Here is a 21,374-nt window from a genome sequence, read left to right on the forward strand (position 1 = left end):
AAAGACTTGAACTGTCACCTAGTCTTGTTCCAGGTAGGAAAGAGCAGTGAAACTGGAAGGCATTTTCAGAAATGTAAATGTCTCCAGAGTGTCTATTTTGATAAGACCACGACCTCAACATCAAGTTTTAACTATAGAAATTTATACCTGCCCCTATTGACAGCAAGTTTACAGAAGCTGTTTTCTATCTCCGTGGAGATTTCACTCTTCTAGCCACTGCGGAACAATTTGGAGGAATTACTGCCTTTGGTACTGTGAGAGGTGCTCTGGAGGACTGGGAAGCAGGAAATTGCCTCACATGGTTGAACATTGTGCTCTAAGGGAGTAATTTGTTGATTTCAGTCCCCTCCAGGATCAGCCCAAATATAAGAGGATATCACATAGATTTACCAGTTAGTGTTAGCAAAAGACACTGAGGAAAACTGCTCAGATTAAATTAGAATTCTGTAATTCAGTCTGGCCAATTAAAACCCATGATCATATTACCTTGCATTTTTACAAAGGCTTGTTTCTAAACATATTAAACTACACTTGGAGTATTAATTAAAGAGCACTCACAACCCGCTTGAGAGATATCATTTCTATGCCAACGCTGTTATTTTTGTGTGAGAAACATTAAGAGAACCTAGGCAGTTGCCCACTGGTCATCGGTGAGCCAGAGGCCAGAGCATAAGCAGGACTCCTGACTGCCTTTTTGTTCTGTGTCCTGATCCCAGTCTCTGGACTGCTCCCTTATATCCTGATCTTATTTCCTGACATTGTAAAAAAAAAATAAAAGTCAACAAACTGACTGTTGAGTCATAATAAAAGCCCGAATCATTCAAAGCACCTTTTTCAAAAAAGCATTAAATGCATTCTTGCTTCATCTTAATCATGGAGAATGACTACTTTTAAATCAGTCTTCCGAACATGCTGTGAGCCTGACCATGTTTATTACCAATGTGTCAGTGCGGGTTTGGAACAAGGACCGTCTGCCTGGAGCTCCCCTCCCTACCCTCCGTGTAGCAGCCCACGCCATAAGGCAGGAGACTGCAACCATATCCTTAGTGTGACTCCTACCCCTGCTGTTGAGTAGTAACAAAAGCACTTAAGAAAGATGAAGAGTGATTCTGACATTTCACCCAGATGTTGATTTACAGCTAGAGACAGCACAAGTAAACATATTTAATTACAGTTTTAAAGAAGTGATATAAATATAACACCAATTGACCTTGGAAAAAATTAAAAAATGACCTTTGTAGTGTGCAATTCTTACCTTTATCACAAAAGTGATACCTTTTCACTGTGTTGAGTGTTGGTTCTAGATCAAAATAACTTTCTTCCAGTTTGTCTCCATAAAAATATCAGTGTGTAATCTTTTGAATAACCCATTTTAAAAAAATGTGTCATATTTTAAAAATATTTTATTGCCTATAAAACATATTGTTTATAAACTAAATATTTATATTGTCTATCAAATGTGCTGAGAAAAATTCAATTATTTTATATTATTTGTCCAATATGGAAAAATATTTATTTTTTTATAATTTTTATTTCTTAAAGTATTAAAAAGAATATTACATATGTCTTCTTTTTTTCCCCCCACTTGACATTCCCTCCGTTGATCTCTTAATACCCCCCCAAACCCTCCCCAGGCTTCCCACTGTAGTTTGACAGTCTGTTCAATGTTGCTCTGCCTCTGCATCTACCCCTGTTCATCAGTCTATATTGGCTCCCATTATCTGTCCTAACCTCACTGGAGCAGTCCCAACCTCACCGGGGCCGTCTCAGCCTCACTGGGGCTGTTTCAACCTCACCAGGGCCATCCCTACCTCACCGGGGCCGTTTCAGCCTCACCAGGGCCGTCCTGACCTCACTAGGGCCGTCCCGATCTCACCGGGGAAACACGAAGTTTGGCCCTCTGTCCCCTGCCGGGAGGCTCCCCGCCAGATAAAATCTCCAGGCGTTCCTGGTGGCTGAACATCCAGCACTCCTGCTCAGACCATGCCCTCCACCAAGTGCACAGACTGCCTGTCTGCTGTACCCCAGCGCCCCACGTGAGACTGGAACCGGTGGGCATGTTTGTGCGCCTGCTGGTACAGCGGTTCCACAACACTGGCCAAGCCGGGCCCAGCCCTGGCCTGCCCCAAACCTGACTCCGCCCCCCCTGATTGCGTCCCTCCCGGGTTCGAGGAGCTGAAATCTGCAGCCTGCTGGGTTGGGCTCTGTACTTGGTGCCTCTGCACATCCTGCTCAGTCTCAATGCTCTTCTTTCTATGTGAAGAGTTGAAATCTGCAGTTTGTTGGGTTGAGCCCTGTACTTGGTGTCTCTGCGCATCCTACTCAGTCTCAATGTTCTTTCTTTCCTTTCAGTTGTAGAGCTTCCACTGGGCCAACTTTCCCATGGTTCCGTATGATAGCTGTTTGTCCTATAGTTGGTAGTTTCAATGTTGTTGTGTGAGGCAGCACGCACAGGTTTCTTCCTTATGCCGCCATCTTGGTTCTCCTGGGTCTGCTACTTGAGTGTGTCTCCCATGGCTGCGAGCAGTTGAAGTCTGCAATTTGTTGGGTTAGGCTGCAAAAGCGCAGGTGGTGCCCATGATCCCGCCTGAACCAGCTCAGTGGATTTGAGAGTTTGCAGAAGCATAGGCATTTACTCTTGTGTCTCCGGTACAGGCCAGATGGGAATGTAAATTGAGTAGGGCGGGATCTCAGGGAGTCGCCGGAGCGGAGTCTCAGCGGCCCCTCGCCTATCCAGGACACCGGGACTTTGCATCCCCCAGTGCCAGTGAGCAGCCGCGCGCCAGAGCCTCCCTCGCTTTCTGATGGCTGGAAGGCCATGCCGTCTCTCCCCGTGGGGTCTGGGGCCTCAGAGACCCACCTGAACCAGTTCAGTGGATTTGAGAGTTTGTAAAAGCACAGTCATTCCCTCTTGTGCCTCTGGCACAGCCCGGATGGGGATGTAAATTGAGTCGGGTGGGGTCTCAGGGAGTCGCCAGCATGGAGGAAATAGCCATGGCGGTGTCTCCACGCCCCCTCGCCTCCCCGGGACACCAGGACTTCGCGCCCCTCAGTGCTGCGAGCAGCGGTGTGTCAGAGCTTCCCTCGCTTTCCGACCGCTGCAAGGCTGAGGCCGCCTCTCCCCGTGGGATCTGGGGCCTCAGAGACCCACCCCGAGCAAGCCCAGAGGATTCGAGGGTTCGTAACCACTTCCGATTGAAAAAATACCGCGAATCCATTTGCAGCCCACCTGGCGTGTGACTGCGTACCTCTGTTTTTTGGCACTTCCATAGCTCCCTCTCAGTCTCACTGCGCTTCTTTCTTTTCTTCCAGTTGTAGATCTCCCACTGGGCCAACTTCCCCATGGTTCTGAGTGGTGGTTGTTTGCCTCATAGTTGGTAGTTTCAATGATGCTGTGAGAGAGCAGCATGCACAGGTCCACTCCCTACACCGCCATCTTGGTTCTCTCTGGAAAAATATTTAAATGATTCAATATATATTTTGACTTCTAAGATAGCTGGCTGAGGCAAAGGTGTATAATGCAATGGTTTTAAAAGAAATTTAATTATTCTCTTAAAACTAACAAACTAAATAAACCCTTTCATCAGTCCTTAACTATCCCACCTCCCCTCTTTGTATTTACAATTACCCACTACCCATTTTTTTAACTTCCTGTTCTTCTCCCAAAAACCTTGTTAGTGAAAATAGAAGTAGCAGTATTGTATTGTTTTACTGTTATGCATTTCAAGATTCAGTCTTGTCAAAATGAAATTAAAAATATTTTTGCATCAGTAGAGTTGGTTGACATGTGTGTAACCATTTTTAATGACCTTGTTTCTCTATGTGCATTTAAAACTTGAACAGAACCCTTCCTAAACCCCCATATTTTGGACATAGTTTTTCATAATAATTTTTAAAAAATAGATTCAAGACCTGGAAGTGTGGTAAATATTCTCCGAAATACATCCTAAAGTGACTCTTACAAAAACAAAACAAAACAAAACAAACCTCAGAAGTAACACATAACTCTAAATCTCAGCAAGCCTTATTTTTCTGAGGTTCGGTTACAGGGTACCAAACACCAATCAAGTTAAATCTGCTTCATTAAATTGCTTAATCTTAGATAAAGGGACTAATTTCATAAATGCTAGTTTACAAACATAATTTGCTGGAAGCCGATCCACCCTTGCTGCTTGATGCAGTCGCTGCAGGGAAGAAACTTCTGCACAGCTTATGTTTCAAGAGACCTGGCGTATATGGCATACTGTTCTTAATATGTTTGCTCCCCTTCTTAACGCTAGGTGTTTTAAACAGGACCACCTCCCCAAGAAAGGTTGTTTCCCCAGGTGAGGATTTTTATCAGTAAAACCCCTTAACTAAGTGCCAGGCGGGTAGTTAATTACTTTATGAACAATCACGCTTAAACTACATAATCTTTACTTAGAATGAGCTCCTTCAGTTACTTCCTTGTAGCTTAATAGAACAATAGAGTAACCTTGGAATGGAGATAAGAAATGCCCTAACCTTTGGAATAGAATGGATAGGATTAAGATCAAATAGTATAAATACAGAAGTAAGAGGACAATGAAAAGAGGAACCTGGCTATGATGATCACCTGAACACTGCCTCCGTGTCCTTCCTTCTTTGAGGACTCCGTCCACACCTTGGGGAACCCCTGGATCTGCTGGGGCTGGACCCCAACAATAATTTAATTCCATACCTAAAATATACCTAGAATGAAAAATTCTATTAAAACAACTTTAATGACCAGATGCTGCTCTTACTCCACATTGGTTTATCTAGTAAAAGAAAGTGGGATTTTAATCAAGGTCTTGATTTTACTGTGAAAGTAGAAATGAAAACCAGAGACAGCTTTCAGATAGAAATCTCTGGACATAAAAAGGTTAGGATTATTTATGGACTTCACATGGGCAACTCATTTGCCCAAAAAGTACCACCCCTCCACATTCCTTAACATTCCTCTGTTTCCTTTTCCTTCAGCTTATTCTCTCTTTATTCCCATGGGAGTTACTGCATAGTGGGGGCGGGGAGCTTTTCATGTGCATAATTAGATACAATTATTTGTTATTAACTCTCTCAAAGCTATTCACACTTAGTATTTGCAATATATTTCTACACAAAGGAACCACCACTGCTGTTCCAATATATGTATTTAGTAATGTTCATGATTACAAATGGACCATATCTGCTACTAGGTTAAATAAGTAGACTGGTCTAATAGCTAAAGTGTCTTTTAAAACCCTGATGGTGAAAGAAGAAAGTATGAGAAAATTTAGTGGTTTTTTTTACAATGGCTATTTTTGAGGAAATAGGTATTGACGCGGAAAGGAAATAGACAAAGATACTCATTACCATCACTGTTTAAAGATCAGTATTTATTTTCTCTTATGTACTTTTACACTGACTATTGATTCAGGATAATGCTTTTATCACATCTAATGCCATTAGTTCCAAATCCTCTAAGCCAGGAATCTTGCTCATTGTGCTACTTGGGCACTTCCCATTTCTCTTACACGGGCTGCCCTTCTTTCCCTGTCACTCACAGCAAACCCTTCATCAGGAATAAGAGGGATCAACGGTGGGTATCAACGTAGAACAAGTGATTTGAAGGCATTTCTAGCAAAGTAAAAGGAGCAAGAGCTTCAATATCAGGGAGGCAGATTTCCCTTGGAGAAAGTATGCTGGGATTGGCAGGTTCAGAGACCCTCACCCCCAGATGGCCATGATTTACCCTGAGCAGAAGCTGTGCACTGCTGAGAGAGAGCCTGTTCATTTTCCACTTGAATGGACTCTGAAAGCACAAAAGTCTCACAAGAAACTTGGGTCTCACAAGGTTTCAAACCAAATTTTGCAGATTCAGGAGAGAAGTCAACTGAACCCGATATAATTATGTGCTTTGGTTTTTTTGCCCCCTTCCCCCCAAAATCTACAAACAAAACATCTGTGCAATTATCTCAAATGCAAGGAGAGGACCGTATCCTATTCAACTTATCACAGACCTCTAGTTAGCAATGACCATAAGCAAAGCCATTTAAATGCATTATGTTGAGGGTGGGAAGTGATATTTTCCTCCTTCCCTATTCATTCCCATCTTCCTCTTGACCTCATAGAGGCTGGTTTCTCCATGAAAAGTCTCCTCTTGCTTGCTATTCCCATAGACTGTACAAAACGGACAGGAGCTTGTCAGTGTGTTGCCTCAGGAAAAGCTGCCATGTTCTAGTTGACACTGGACCTGTTAGATGCCATTTGCTGGCTCTGAGGCTCACTCAATTGCAACTGGCAGGTATCCCAGAGAACGATGAACAGAACACAAAATGTGTGATATAGACAGTTGCTCTGCTTTGTTAGCAGGGCACTTAAAATTAGTCCTATTCTCTTGACTCAAACCCCACTAGATTCCTTTCTCTCGATTTCTTAAATGTCTGAATAAATATTTAAAATTTCAGTTCATTTTGATATTATTCATCCTTTTTTTGGTCTCAGCTGAAATACTTGTCATTTGAAGTTAGACACTCTCAATACTGAACCATGTTCCTTCTCTTTTTCCGTTTAGAACTTGCTGTGATGTAATCATTGTGTTGGGCTAGTAAGAATGTTTAATATGCTGAGTTTTGTTTAACATCATACTTTTCCCCACACGGAGTCCCTATTACTTTCTTCATCCATTGCACCCGAGCCACTATAGAAACATTGCTAAATAAGTGCAATGGTGCTTGCCATGTAGCAGCATTGTCTTAAGCCCTTTAATATGTAGTAAGTCATGCCAACCTCCTAACTATTCAATAAATAGGTACTATTGTTATCCCCCACACGAAGGTGAAGTAATTTGACAAGAATTCTATTTGAGCAGCTCAGCGGTAGAATCTATAGCCTTAACCACTATGCTATGCTGCTTCTCTGGCCTCATAATTTTCTTCAGCGATAATTTATTGTAGGCTGTGGTAAAGTGTTCTGGGAGGTTTTGTATAAGACCTGTTACAGGAGTGTGCAATCCTCCTGTGGTTTTTTTAAATGGCTTATTGCACTGGACCTATTTCTCTGTCCGTTAAGAAAATGTATTAAAATCCTCAAGTGGTCAAAGAAAGCTCTTGTCACAAACACAATCCATTAAGAAATACATGTACCAGCTCCGCTTATACAAACAGTGACATATGACTTATTTTTCCCAGATCATTTTAGACAAGTATCAAAACTAGCAAGACAAGACTTAAGTTGACTGACTTAGAAATGGTTTGCATGAGGATTGGGCAAGATGGCGGCGATATAGGCAGACGCGTCCCAGGTCTTGTCCCGGAGCAAACGGAGTAAGCAGCTGAAACTAACAACACCCACCCCGAATTGGCAAATTTACTCAGCTGGTGAGACGGCTTGCAGCCTGGAAGGGCAGACCTCCCCTGGAAAGGTTAAAAACCAGGGATCTGGGCAGGAAAGTTTGCCAGACCTGAGCCCAGAGGGACGGAGGGAGACCGCATGGCAGACAGCTGCGTCTCTTGGGACAGACACAGACCCTGACCAGGGTAAGGAGTTCCGCGGGTTTGCTGGCGCCAGGAGATTTGAGATTTGGATTTTGTGATTGCGGAGAACTGAGACTAAAGGGGGCATCCTGAGGAACTGATCAGACCGTGCAGTGCCCATAAGAGAGGAGCGTTTCCCAGACCATGCAGTGCTGGTAAGAGGAGCGTTTCCCAGACCGGTAAGAGGAGCGTTTCCGCGGCCGGCCGGCGTTTGTCTGTTTCTTTGTTTTCACTGAACCCTGCTCATAGGACAGTTCGGATACAGACACTCACCTGTGCTGAAGAGAGGGTGAAGGTGCAGACGAGGGGAATCTGGGGAGAGGCTGAGGAAAGAGGGGGAGCCGGAGGAGGTGGCAGCGAATTGAGTGCTGAGACCCCCCTGGGCCCAGGACTGGGGCAGCCATTCCTCCAGAGGGTGGAATTCCTCCCCCCAGCCCCCCAGGCAAGGAGCACAGCCACACCCAGATTCCACCCTGTATGAGATAAAGGACTAAAACAAGCTGATTAGTCCCTGGGAGTTACCAGGGTCTGGCCTATAGAGGGATTTTCAGTCCCACCAACAACACAGAGCAGGGTAAGGATTAAAAAAGGATAGAGAAGCTGTATAGCCTCAGAGGCCAACCCAAAAACACTGCCACCCAGAGGTTGAGCCACAAACTGACTCTTAGGGGAATACAAATTAAGGCAGACTGGATCACAAATACGGCCTGCTTTAAAATCAGGACTGTGATTTACAACACGGAGGAACAGTGTAATGCAGGCAACACTCTCCTAAATACCTGGCAGGACCAAGGCGAACCAGGCTGAAGAGTAGAAGAACCGAAAGACCATCACTACTGCAAATTTTTTCTTTTTCTTTTTCTTTTTAATTTTTTCACCTTTTTACTAAGAAACCAATTTTTTTTTTCTCTTTTTCTTCTTTTTCCATCACCTGATTTTACCCTTTCAATTACCACATTTTTATTTTTAACCAGTATTATTACTCCTACCATTTTACCATTTTTTAAAGTGCCATTTTATTTTCTCTTTATTTTCTTTTGGGATTAGTGTTCTCCATTCTATTTTCATTGTTCCTTTAGCATTAATTTTCCCTATCTCAATTCCACCTCTTTGCTAAAACCCTCTTCCTTACTTTTCCCCTTTTGGTGTCCTGTTTCTCTTACCCTATTCCTGTTCCAGACCTTCCCAATTCCCTCTTTTTACCCCCTGTCTAATTCCACCCTACTTATATATCCTATTTCCAATCTACTGCTCTAAATCCTTATACACCTATTCTTTATCCTTCTTCACTTTCCAACCATTTTTTTTTCTCTCTTATCTTTCTATTGTTTTCTTGATTGTTGAATATATTGGGCTTTTTTTTTTATTTTTTTTTTTTTTTATTTTTATTTTTTTTAAATTTGTTTGTTTGTTTTGTTTTGTGTTTTTTCTTCTTTTTTAGGACTGGTTGTGAGGTTGTTTTTCTTTTTCTTTTTCTTTTTCTTTTTTTTTTCTGCTGGTTTTTCCCTTCCCTCCCCCACCCCACCCCAGCTATTTTTGTGCTTCTGTTTTCCCTTACCCCTCTGGATATTATTGGTGGTTTGTAGTTTGCATTCATCTCCAGGGATCTGTTGCTGGAATTTGTTGAGATTAGTGGCAGTTCTATTGGAGTTTGCTCCTCATACGGGGAGTCTCTTCCCCACTTCTACTTCATTCTCTTTTTTCGCTCTCTTTTTTCCCCCCTCTTTTTTCCCAATTCTATTTTTGCACTCCTTTTTTGTTTGTTTTTTTCTTATTTTTCTTTTCTGTTCTCTCTTTTATCTTCTTCTCTTCTTTCTCCCTTATCCCCTAATTCTCTTAATTCGGTTGGTCACCTTTATTTGGAGTTATTAATATTGTGAATATACTTGTGTTCAGTGCCTGGTACGTTGTGCCTTGCTCTGTTGTATTTTGTGCCTTTAAATCAACGCAGCAGATCCAAGGAACAGCAGCCCCCTGATCACCGCAGCCTCCTGATCACCACAGCCTCCTGATCACCACACCCTCTGTCTGTGGAACAGCAACTGTACGTGAAGCCTCCCCCCACCAGCCAGAAGAGCCAACACAGCTGTGAACAACACCCACCAGAGGAGCTGCTGCCAACTGGAAAGCAGCTGCTACCGCAACCGTCTGAGCAGCAACCACAACCCAAGGAGCCCCTGCCACCCAGGGAGCAGCCACTGAACACCTCAACATCTACATATGTCAGCGAGATCAAACATGGGTAGGCAAAGAAACCCCCAAAGGAAAGAAAAGGAGGACTCGCCAGAAAAGCAGCTAAGTGAGACAGAGATATGCAACATGACGGAAAAAGAATTCAGAATAAGGTTCCTAGAGTACATGCACCACATGTTCAAGAAGCAAGAAGAAACAGATGAAAAACTCAACTACTTATGCAAGAAGCTAGAAGAAACAGATGAAAAAATCAACAACTTAAGTAAGTCCCAAGAAGAAATGAAGAGTGACATAGCTTCAATAAAAAACTCCATTGAAAGTATCAACAGTAGACTGGGAGAAGCGGAGGACCGAATTAGTGAATTAGAAGACAAGGAAGCAAAACACACTCAAACTGTACGGCAAATGGAGAAAAAAATTAAAAGACAGGAGGAGAGCCTAAGGGAGCTTTGGGACAACATGAAACGAAACAACATACGAATAATAGGGGTGCCAGAACAACAGAAAGATGAACATGGATTAGAAAACCTATTCGAAGAAATAATATCAGAAAACTTCCCTGAGGTGGGGAAGAAAAAAGTCACACAAGCCCAGAGAGTCCCAAACAAGGTGAACCCGAAAAGACCCACACCAAGACACATCATAATTACCATGGCAAATGTTCAGGATAAAGAGAGAATCTTACAGGCTGCAAGAGAGAGACGGAAAGTAACATACAAGGGATCTCCCATTAGATTATCAAATGATTTCTCAACAGAAACACATCAGGCCAGAAAAGAATGGACGGAAATCTACAAAGTGATGCAAAGCAAAGGACTGAATCCAAGAATACTCTATCCAGCAAGGCTATCATTCAAAATTGAAGGGGAAATAAGAAGCTTCACAGACAAAAAAGGGCTGAGGGAGTTTATCACCACCAAGCCAGCCATGCAAGAAATGCTAAAGGGACTGGTGTAAAAAGAAGAAATATCAAGCTCAGAAAGAAAACAGCCACACACACACACACAAAAAGAAATGGCTACAAACAAATACCTTTCAATAATAACTTTAAATGTAAATGGACTAAATGCTCCAACCAAAAGACATCGAGTGGCTGAATGGATAAAAAAACATGACCCATACATCTGCTGTCTACAAGAGACCCACCTCATTAGAAGGGACTCACACAGACTGAAAGTGAAGGGATGGAAAAATATCTTTCACGCAAATGGAAAGGAAAAGAAAGCTGGGGTAGCAATACTTATATCTGACAAAGTACATCTCAAAGTGAAGGCCATAACCAGAGATAAGGAAGGCCACTTCATAATACTAAAGGGATCAATACAACAAGAAGATATAACCCTGGTAAACATATATGCACCCAATGCAGGAGCACCCACATACATAAGAAAACTTCTGGAAGATATCAGGGGAGAGATCGACAACAATACAATCATAGTAGGGGACTTTAATACACCACTGACATCACTGGATAAATCCGCTAGACAAAAAGTCAGCAAAGAAACAGCAATCCTAAATGACTCACTAGATCAGATGGACTTAATTGACATCTTCAGAACACTTCACCCCACAGCTGCGGAATATACATTCCTCTCAGGTGCTCATGGGACATATTCAAAAATAGACCACATATTGGGTCACAAGCAAAGTCTCCACAAATTCAAGAAGATTGAAATCATAAAAAGCTTCTTCACAGACCACGATGGCATAATGTTAGAAATAAACTACAATAAAAACAACCCAAAATACTCAAACACTTGGAAGCTGAATAGCATGTTATTAAATATTGATTGGGTTACCGATGACATCAAAGAAGAAATTAAAAACATCCTGGACACTAATGACAATGAAAACACAACAATCCAAAACCTCTGGGACACAATGAAAGCAGTCCTGAGAGGGAAGTTTATAGCTCTACAGGCCTATCTCAAAAAACAAGAAAAAATGGTAGTCAATCATCTAACTCTACAACTCAAAGAATTAGAAAGAGAGCAACAAGAAAACCCCAGAGTGAGCAGAAGGAAGGAGATAATAAAGATTAGAGCAGAAATCAATGAAATAGAGACCAAAAAAACAATACAGAAAATCAATGAAACCAAGAGCTGGTTCTTTGAAAGGATAAACAAGATTGACAAACCCCTAGCCAGGCTCACCAAGAAGCAAAGAGAGAGGTCCCAAATAAACCAAATCAGAAATGATAGAGGCGAAATAACAACAGACCCCACAGAAATACAAATGATTGTTAAACAATACTACGAGCAACTCTACTCCAACAAACTGGACAACCTGGAGGAAATGGACAAATTCCTAGAAAAATACAACATTCCAAAACTCAATCAGGAAGAATCTAAAAACCTCAATAGGCCAATAACTATGGAAGAAATTGAAGCAGTCATCAGAAAGCTTCCAGCAAACAAAAGCCCAGGGCCAGACGGCTTCACAGGGGAGTTCTACCAAACATTCAAGGAAGAACTAAAACCTACCCTCCTCAGACTACTACAAAAAATTCAAGAGGAAGGAACGCTTCCAAGCTCATTCTATGAAGCCAGCATCACCCTAATACCAAAACCAGGTAAAGACATCACAATGAAAGAGAATTACAGGCCAATATCCCTCATGAACATAGATGCCAAAATCCTCAACAAAATCTTAGCAAATCGGATCCAGCAGTACATCAGAAGGATCATACACCATGACCAAGTAGGATTCATCCCAGAGATGCAAGGATGGTACAACATCCGTAAATCAATAAATGTGATACATCACATAAACAAATTGAAAGAAAAAAACCACATGGTCATATCAATTGATGCAGAAAAAGCATTCGACAAAATCCAACACCCATTTTTGATAAAAACTCTCAGAAAGGTGGGAATAGAAGGATCATACCTCAACATAATAAAAGCCATATATGACAGGCCCACTGCCAACATCATACTCAATGGACAAAAACTAACACCATTTCCCCTAAGAACAGGAACAAGACAGGGATGCCCACTCTCACCACTCCTGTTCAACATAGTACTGGAAGTATTAGCCATTGCAATTAGGCAAGAAGAAGGAATAAAAGGCATCCAAATTGGAAAAGAGGAAGTAAAACTGTCCTTATTTGCAGATGACATGATATTATACATACAAAACCCTAGAGACTCCATCAAAAAGCTACTAGACTTAATACATGAATTTGGCAATGTAGCAGGATACAAAATTAACCCCAAGAAATCTGAGGCATTTCTATACACCAACAGTGAACTTTCAGAAAGGGAGATCAGAAAAACAATCCCATTTACCATCGCACCAAAAAAATTAAGATACCTAGGAATAAACTTAACTAAAGAGGTTAAAGACCTCTACTCAGAAAACTACAGGACGTTGAAAAAAGAGATAGAGGAAGACATAAACAGATGGAAGAACATACCATGTTCTTGGATTGGTAGAATCAACATCATTAAAATGTCCATACTACCCAAAGCAATCTATACATTCAACGCACTTCCCATTAAAATACCAATGGCCTTCTTCAAAGATCTAGAACGAACTCTCCAAAAATTCATCTGGAATAAAAAAAGACCCCGAATAGCTGCAACGATCCTGAGAAAGAACAAAGTAGGTGGGATCTCAATGCCAGATATCAAGCTGTATTACAAAGCCACTGTTCTCAAAACTGCCTGGTACTGGCACAAGAACAGACATATAGATCAGTGGAATAGAATAGAGAGTCCAGAAATTAGCCCGAACCAATATGCTCAATTAATTTTTGACAAAGGAGGCATGAACATACAATGGAGCCAAGATAGTCTCTTCAATAAATGGTGTTGGGAAAATTGGACAGACATATGCAAGAAAATGAAACTAGACCACCAACTTACACCATACACAAGAATAAACTCAAAATGGATAAAGGACTTAAATGTACGACAGGAAACCATAAAAATTCTAGAAGAATACAAAGGCAACAAAATCTCAGACATATGCCAAAACAATTTCTTCACTGATACAGCTCCTAGGGCAGTTGAAACTAAAGAGAAACTGAACAAATGGGACTACATCAAAATAAAAAGCTTCTGCACAGCAAAAGAAACCATCAACAAAACAACAAGAAAACCCACCTCGTGGGAAAACATATTTGCCAACGTCATATCGGATAAGGGCTTAATCTCCAAAATTTATAGGGAACTCATACAACTTAACAAAAAGAAGATAAACAATCCAATCAAAAAATGGGCAAAGGATCTAAATAGACACCTTTCAAAAGAGGACATTCAGAAAGCCAAGAGACATATGAAAACATGCTCAAAGTCACTAATCATCCGAGAGATGCAAATCAAAACAACAATGAGGTACCATCTCACACCTGTCAGAATGGCCATCATCAACAAATCAACAAACGACAAGTGCTGGAGAGGATGTGGAGAAAAAGGAACACTTGTGCACTGCTGGTGGGAATGCAGACTGGTGCAGCCACTATGGAAGGCAGTATGGAGGTTCCTCAAAAAATTGGAAATGGAACTCCCATTTGACCCTGTGATCCCACTACTAGGAATATATCCCAAGAAACCAGAAACACCTATCAGAAAGGATATATGCACCCAGATGTTCATAGCAGCACAATTCACCATAGCTAAGATCTGGAAACAGCCTAAGTGCCCATCAGTAGATGAATGGATTAGAAAGCTGTGGTACATCTACACGATGGAATACTATGCTGCTGTTAAAAAGAAGGAACTCCTACCATTTGCAACATCATGGATGGAACTGGAGAGCATTATGCTAAGTGAAACAAGCCAGTCAATGAAGGAAAAATACCACATGATCTCACTCATTCATGGATAATAAAGACCATTACAAACTTTTGAACAATAATAGATACAGAGGCAGAGCTGCCTCAAACTGATTGTCAAACTGCAGTGGGAAGGCCAGAGAGAGTTGGGGGGCAGGAGGGAGGGGAGTAAGAGATCAACCGAAGGACTTGTATGCATGCATATAAGCATAACTAATGGACATAAGACACTGGGGGGTAAGGGAGGGTAGTGGTTTGTCAAGGGCGGGGGGGGGGGGGGGGAAAAGGATACTTATGTAATACCCTTTGTAATACTTTAAGAGGAAAATAAAAAAAAAAAAAAAAAAAAAAAAAAAAAAAAAAAAAAAGAAATGGTTTGCATGAAAAAGGAAGTGGAAGGTAAATATGTGCTGCATAATCTTTATTCAGATAATTTCTGAAGACGTTGTCATTGTTATTGAAAGGATGTAGGATCCTTCTGAGAGGGATCCTTTCAGAGGGGGATGTGAAAATTAAGGTTGAGCACTGGCAGCCTTGACTGCTCTTTCTGTGATTTTTTTTTTTTAAAAAAAAGGAAAATAAATTACTCCTAGATGTGTTGTGATTTCACAATGACACCTGCCTTTGATCTGTTGGTTGAGTCCCCCATCTGGTGGCAGACCTTTTCTTGAATGCTGATGCCCAGAAGATTATAGGTCTCACATTAGCCACGAGTAAGGTTGTATAGACTGAAAGCCTTTTTTATTTGAAATTTCTCTTTAGAAATATTAAATGTTCTTTCCTCATGACCTTAGAAAATAATTACTAAAGGAGTGAAAGTTATACATCTTATACCATATTGCAGAGCTTTCTTAACAAAGGTTTCTTAAATTGTCCTCTGGGACCCTCTCATCAGGTGAGTGGCTTGTAAAATGCAGATTCCTGGACCTCATTCTAGACCTATTTACTAAAATCCTCCAAGATGAGACCCATGAAGCTGTATTTTAAATGAATATCCGAGGTGAGTTTTGCATACTAAACACTAGAGAATCTTGGGAAAAGATCTTAACCTGGCCTCTGTTTTTAGTGATTAATATTATTCTGATGAAAGGAAACACTTTGAAATGCTAGAAAAGTGAAAATTAGTACAGAGGCATCAGTGAAATAAAGAAGGTCTGTCTTCTCAAAAGGATCCTGCAGACAAAAACATTGTCTGCACTTGCCCAGAACCATAGAATCCTAATTCCTTCAAACATTTTTGGAGGAAAGGAACAAAATTACACACACACACACACACACACACACACACACACACGTCTTTCCTATTCTGATATTAGGCACATTCCTACATGCCCTTTTCTGAAATAAAATCTGCCAGAAAATATCTCCTAAAAGAAAACCATATTTTGTTGCTGTTGTGTGTGTGTGTTTTGTTTGTTTGCTTGTTTTTAGTAAATATACTGTCAGCAGTGCCATACTTTATAAAAGATAAAATGACTGAGTGTGGCACTAACTTGGTCAGCCCAGCATATAACGTAGGATGCAAATTGAAACAGATGAGAGGAGTCTGATAAGCAAAAAATGTTTGAGTGTATAGACAGCTAGTCTTCCCTCATCAAACGGATGATCTGAGCTGTACTTGTTTCAGCTGATGTTTTCTCCTGTTTTTCGTATATGATTCAGTTGTAAACTATAGATTTTTTAAAGTGATGACAACACATTAACATCAATGTGATTTTTTCTTAAAAAGGCTTTAATGTTTTAGTCTACCTGTCTCATAAGATAATGCAAAGGAGCCCCGGCCAGTGTGACTCAGTTGGTTGAACATCCCATACACCAAAATGTCACGGGTTCGGTTCCCAGTCAGGGCACATGCTGGGGGCAGGGGGGCGAGTGGAAGGGAGTGGGGAGTCGACATCCAGTAGGGGGTTTGCAGGAGGCAGACTATCAATGTTTCTCTCTCATATCTATGTTTCTCTCTCTCTACCTCACCCTTCCTCTTCTCTCTAAAAAAATAAATATAATAAAAAACAATATAAAATAAAAAGATAATGCAAAATACACACAAGGATGCTTTACCTTTAAAAATAATAACAAAACAATAGAAATCCATCTACATGCAGAGTTACACTTCTTTCTTTATTGCCAGTGCTTTCCAGTATTAACTAAAATATTCCTTTAAGGCTTTCGCCACTAATTATTTTCTTAGTCAAAAATGTTCTTGGTCAATGCCTCTGCACTGGAAATAGCTGAGTCTATCTGGTCTCTAAAATACAGACATAAACACATCACTATCCCTTCTCCCAAATTGTTTACTTTTGTTTATCCCTGACATTATAGAGCACAATTGAGTTTAGGAACAAGGTATTTGAAATGAAAATTTCCAAAGATAGAAGTATTCAGGGGATGTTATGATCAAGACTTAGGAAATAAACCACAGTCACTTTGTAATGTTTATTTAAATTGAAATTTAATGGTTAAATGTTCTAAAAGGATAAATAATATGTGAAATAAAAATAACTATTCTATTGAGGATTTCCTAGACTGTGAGCTTCTTGAAAATCGTCTTATTTCTCTTTTGTTTATTCATACTATAAGAGCACAATGTCTAGAATTCAGATTATAGACGCAGACAAGATGAGTTTGCAAACAAATTTTGCTACTTATTAGAGTAAGTCAGTGGTTCTCAACCTGTGGGTCATGACCTCTTTGGTGGTCGAACGACCCTTTCACAGGGGTTGTCTAAGACCATCCTGCATATCAGATATTTATGATTCATAACAGTAGCAACATTACAGTTATGAAGTAGCAATGAAAATAATTTTATGGTTGGGTCACAACATGAGGGCCAGAAGGTTGAGAACCACTGGAGTAAGTCCTCATTTAATATTGTGAACAGGTTCTTGGAAACTGTGACTTTGAATGAAACAACACATAATGAAACCGATTTTACCATATGTTAATTTACACAAATAAGAGTTAAGTTCCTAAGACATATTTCTGGTCACAAAAACATCACCAAACTTCTAAATAAAACAAACAAACAAACAAACAAACACACCTATAATATTAAACATTGGTATAAATGTGAGCTACACATACATTTAAGAAAGATGAATAAAATCAATTAAGATAATTATTTCCAACCTGCTTATTCCAGTTCAGGGTCATGGGTGAAAGGAACCTGTCCTGGCAGTTCAGAGTGGTAGGTGGGATCCGGGCACTTTCCCACCTCAGGGCACATTCACACCCACACTTCTTCATATAGGGACAGTCTGTAGACACACCATCCACCTCACATGCACATGTTTGGGGTATTGGAGGAAACCAGAATCCCCAGAGAAAACCCATGAAAACATAGGGAGAATAAGCAGTCCTCACACAGACAGTGGCCCAGTCACGGAATCACTTTTATTTTTCTCATCAACGTTATGATGAAATGACATTGAACAAAATGACCATTATTTAATAACCTACTGAATATATGTTTGGCTGTTACGTAAGTTTGGTCATAATGGGAGTAATAATAGTACTTATCTCATTAGGATCTGTGAGTATTGAAAGACATAATGAACATGTAACTCTGGGCATCCTTGGCATGTTCTAAACTTCAATGTTATTTGTCACTATTCATTAGTACAGAATGAAAACTGTTAATATTTAGATCAAGGAGATATTAAGATTGCCAAATCTACTTTAGCCCCGCAGGATCCTGGATTTTCTCCAACCATATGTTGTTTCCTTATTCTTTTGTTCACTTTGATCTCTGTGACTGAAATACCATTTATAACTATTTACTAGTTCCCCCATAGAGGAAAATACTTACTTAGTGTTGACTAGGTCCAAAGATAATAAGATAATATGAAAAAATATGTTGTTCTCAGATATTTGAACTTTAAAGTTAACACAATGCATAATAATAAACAAAGCTCTTCAGGGTTATCTCAAAGGTAGACACCAGTTCCCAGGTCAAATATTAACTACTTCAATATGCCATTTTTGATTTTTTCTAAAGAACTACATAATATTGTTTATATTGATAGTGTATTTAATTGTTCATATATTTATTTTCATGTTCAATCGTAGTTTGAGAATAAAGACTAGTTTTTATCTATCTGTATATTCCTAGCGAATGGTAGAAAACATGGGAAATGACAGGCATTAAACATGTTGTGAAGTAGAATTATCTCTTAAACTCTTGTCTTTATTTTAATGTAAAATAGCATTCAAATAAAACTTAATCCCTTTTTGAGTAAATGTGTTTCTTCTCAAATATTCCAAATTAGTGAGCAAGCATCATCACTTTAAACATTTAAAATCATTTACAGCTTGCAATTCTTTCATTTAATCTAATCCTTGCTTGAAAAGTTCTAGTAAGTCTTTCTTCTATCCTATTATTAAACTCTGTGTTGTTATTTGCATCCAGAAAAATGCATTTTCTTGTTTTATTTATTTTTTTTCATTTCTCGATGACCATTCCTTTTTCTTGCTAAGTAGTTTCAGACCTTTTATCCATTCCTTTTATATGACATAATTTAATGACCATCACCATTGGAGTTACACCATCTATGAAATGCATACTCTAGGTGATCAAAGTATATTCTGTGGTACACAGAAATGTAAGATGTTTTCCATGTCTGGTCTGACCATAATTTTTCTTACTCTGAACACTGCTTCCATATCATAGTCATAAAAAGAGTGTTTGGTGAGAGAGATAAACAAAATAGAGGCTGTCTAACTCTTATTTAGAGCTACCATACATGTTTCTGGAAGCTGTTCATTGCACAAGAGTATCCAGCTAGAGGGGAAAATGAAGAATAAAATATAATTTCCACTCTGCTGGTCAAGTATTTTACCCTGATATAGCACTGTGTCTGGCCAGCATAAGGTTTGCCTTCTTCTGATTTGAACTAAAATGTGCTCTTAGGGTTTCCTCTATCCAGAGAGAGACACCTTGTCTAATTATCACAACAGTGCTGTATATTCTTACATCGCCATCTTCTCATCCACCCCTCACTTTATAGATGACAAAAATGATTACTGATGTGGGAAGGTACTTCACTTCAAGCCATACAAGTAATAAATATTTTTACAAAATGTACTATGAAATTCACATGCTAGGTGAAATCTCTCACTTTTGTTTTGCCTATATTTTCTCTCTGTCTATAGTTAACAATACTTTCTTGACATGCTTATGTAAGCAAGATTTTGTGAGCTTAGATTTTGTTTTCTATGATATGGGTCTAATGCTGTAAAATAACCTAATAACATGAGCATGAAGTTATCAGATGGGAAAGTGCAGAACACAGATATTACAGGAATAAAGGGTACACGTGATGACTTCAGGCAGTTTGATTCATTGTTGTGGTTAAATCCATATTTCATCTCTGGACAGCTGCACCATTGCTAGGTTACTAAAGGCAGACTATATACTGTAATGATTTTTACCACAGGTTTATAGAAATATCAGAATAAACGTGAGTAGCACATCATACTCAGCCGAGAAGTTCTGAAGTGAAATGTATTAAAAATTAATTTTCTGAATTCCATTGTATTTGCCATATTACCTCTATGTATTATTTCATTTTCTTTCTGCTATAAAATTCATTAATTTTAATCTAGGATTAACACATAAGAAGAGGATAATTGGTTTTCTGTAGCATCTTCCACACTCAAAGTATCCTAATGTGCTTTATAAATTATGAATGAGATGCTGTTAGAGTAGAGACTCTGCAGGCAAACAGAGGAGCCATTGTATAAACTGGTGATAACTTTCAAAAAAAGATAAATACTAAATGAAAGCCTTTTCATGTACTATCTTTTATTCCTCTAAGTTTTGCTGAAACTTAAGTGAGTTGTTATCTGGGAGTAAATGTCATGTCTAAAGAGAAGGATTGGGGAATGGCTACTAGAAAATTCATTAATCAGGATTGTATTTGTAGGTCATGAAAATCATGGATTAGCTTAAGTGAGACTCTTAGGCTCTTTTGTTTCTAAACTTGTTCTTCTATAAAGAAAATCTTGGCTAATGTTGAAACCCTTACCAAGCAGTGCAAAATAATTTACTATTCCAAGAGACTTGTGAAATTAAAGCATATTGTCTTTTACTACAGGTAATCTATAATAATGAAAGTGTAATATGCTAATTAGACTGGACAGCCGAATGACCTTCCCGATGTCCTTCTGGATGAAGCGACGGTGGCAGGAGCTGAGACAGAGACAGTTAGGGGTGACCAGGCAGGAAAGCAGAGTGGTTAGATGCAATCAGGCAGGCAGGAGAGCAGTTAGGGGCAATCAGGCAGGCAGGTGAATGATTAGGGAGGGATGATCAGGCAGACAGGCAGAGGGGTTAGTGGTGATCAGGCAGGCAGGAGAGTGGTTAGGAGTGATCAGGCAGGAAGGCAGAGGGGTTAGTGGTAATGAGGCAGGCAGGCAGAGTGGTTAGAGGCAATCAGGCAGGCAGGCAGTCAAGCGGTTAAGAGCCAGCGGTCCCAGATTGCAAGAGTGATGTTCGACTGCCGGTTTAGGCAGGGATCGGGCCTAAACCGGCAGTTGGACATCCCCCAAGGGGTCTCTGATTTCGAGAGGGTGCAGGCCAGGCTGAGGGACCTCCCCACAACCCCCATGCATGAATTTTGTGCACCGGGCCACTAGTAATGTTTATCAAAGGCTAAGGTGATTTTACTACAAACAAATATTTTTTTTTTAGTTGAAAACAGAACTCAGTATGTTTCTCTCTAGTATAAATACACAATTATTTGTGAAAATTTGGCAGTGTCTTTTGCACCATGAGGAATGAGGGAGCCACAGGAAAATGAGGGAAGACAGTTTCTTTCTAGTCAAAATTCCCCAAACACCTTTAAATATACTCCTTTTGGGGGGACACTAGAAGTTAAAGAGATTTAATC

At 40.0% G+C, this 21,374-nt stretch overlaps 1 long non-coding RNA gene across 1 annotated transcript in view; it reads right to left on the minus strand.

Annotated features, from left to right (window-relative positions):
• Positions 1-1,636: 1,636 nt before the first annotated feature.
• The window catches only part of LOC139001855 (uncharacterized), a 42,269-nt gene continuing 22,531 nt past the window's right edge, over positions 1,637-21,374 (minus strand). Inside the window, exon 3 of the long non-coding RNA XR_011470111.1 lies at positions 1,637-3,447. This is a non-coding gene — a long non-coding RNA (uncharacterized lncRNA). The remainder of the gene's footprint in view (positions 3,448-21,374) is intronic.

This window comes from Myotis yumanensis, unplaced genomic scaffold, assembly GCF_028538775.1.
Source record: "Myotis yumanensis isolate MYYU_CA2020_CCGP unplaced genomic scaffold, mMyoYum1.0.hap1 SCAF_2, whole genome shotgun sequence".
Taxonomy (NCBI): domain Eukaryota; kingdom Metazoa; phylum Chordata; class Mammalia; order Chiroptera; family Vespertilionidae; genus Myotis; species Myotis yumanensis.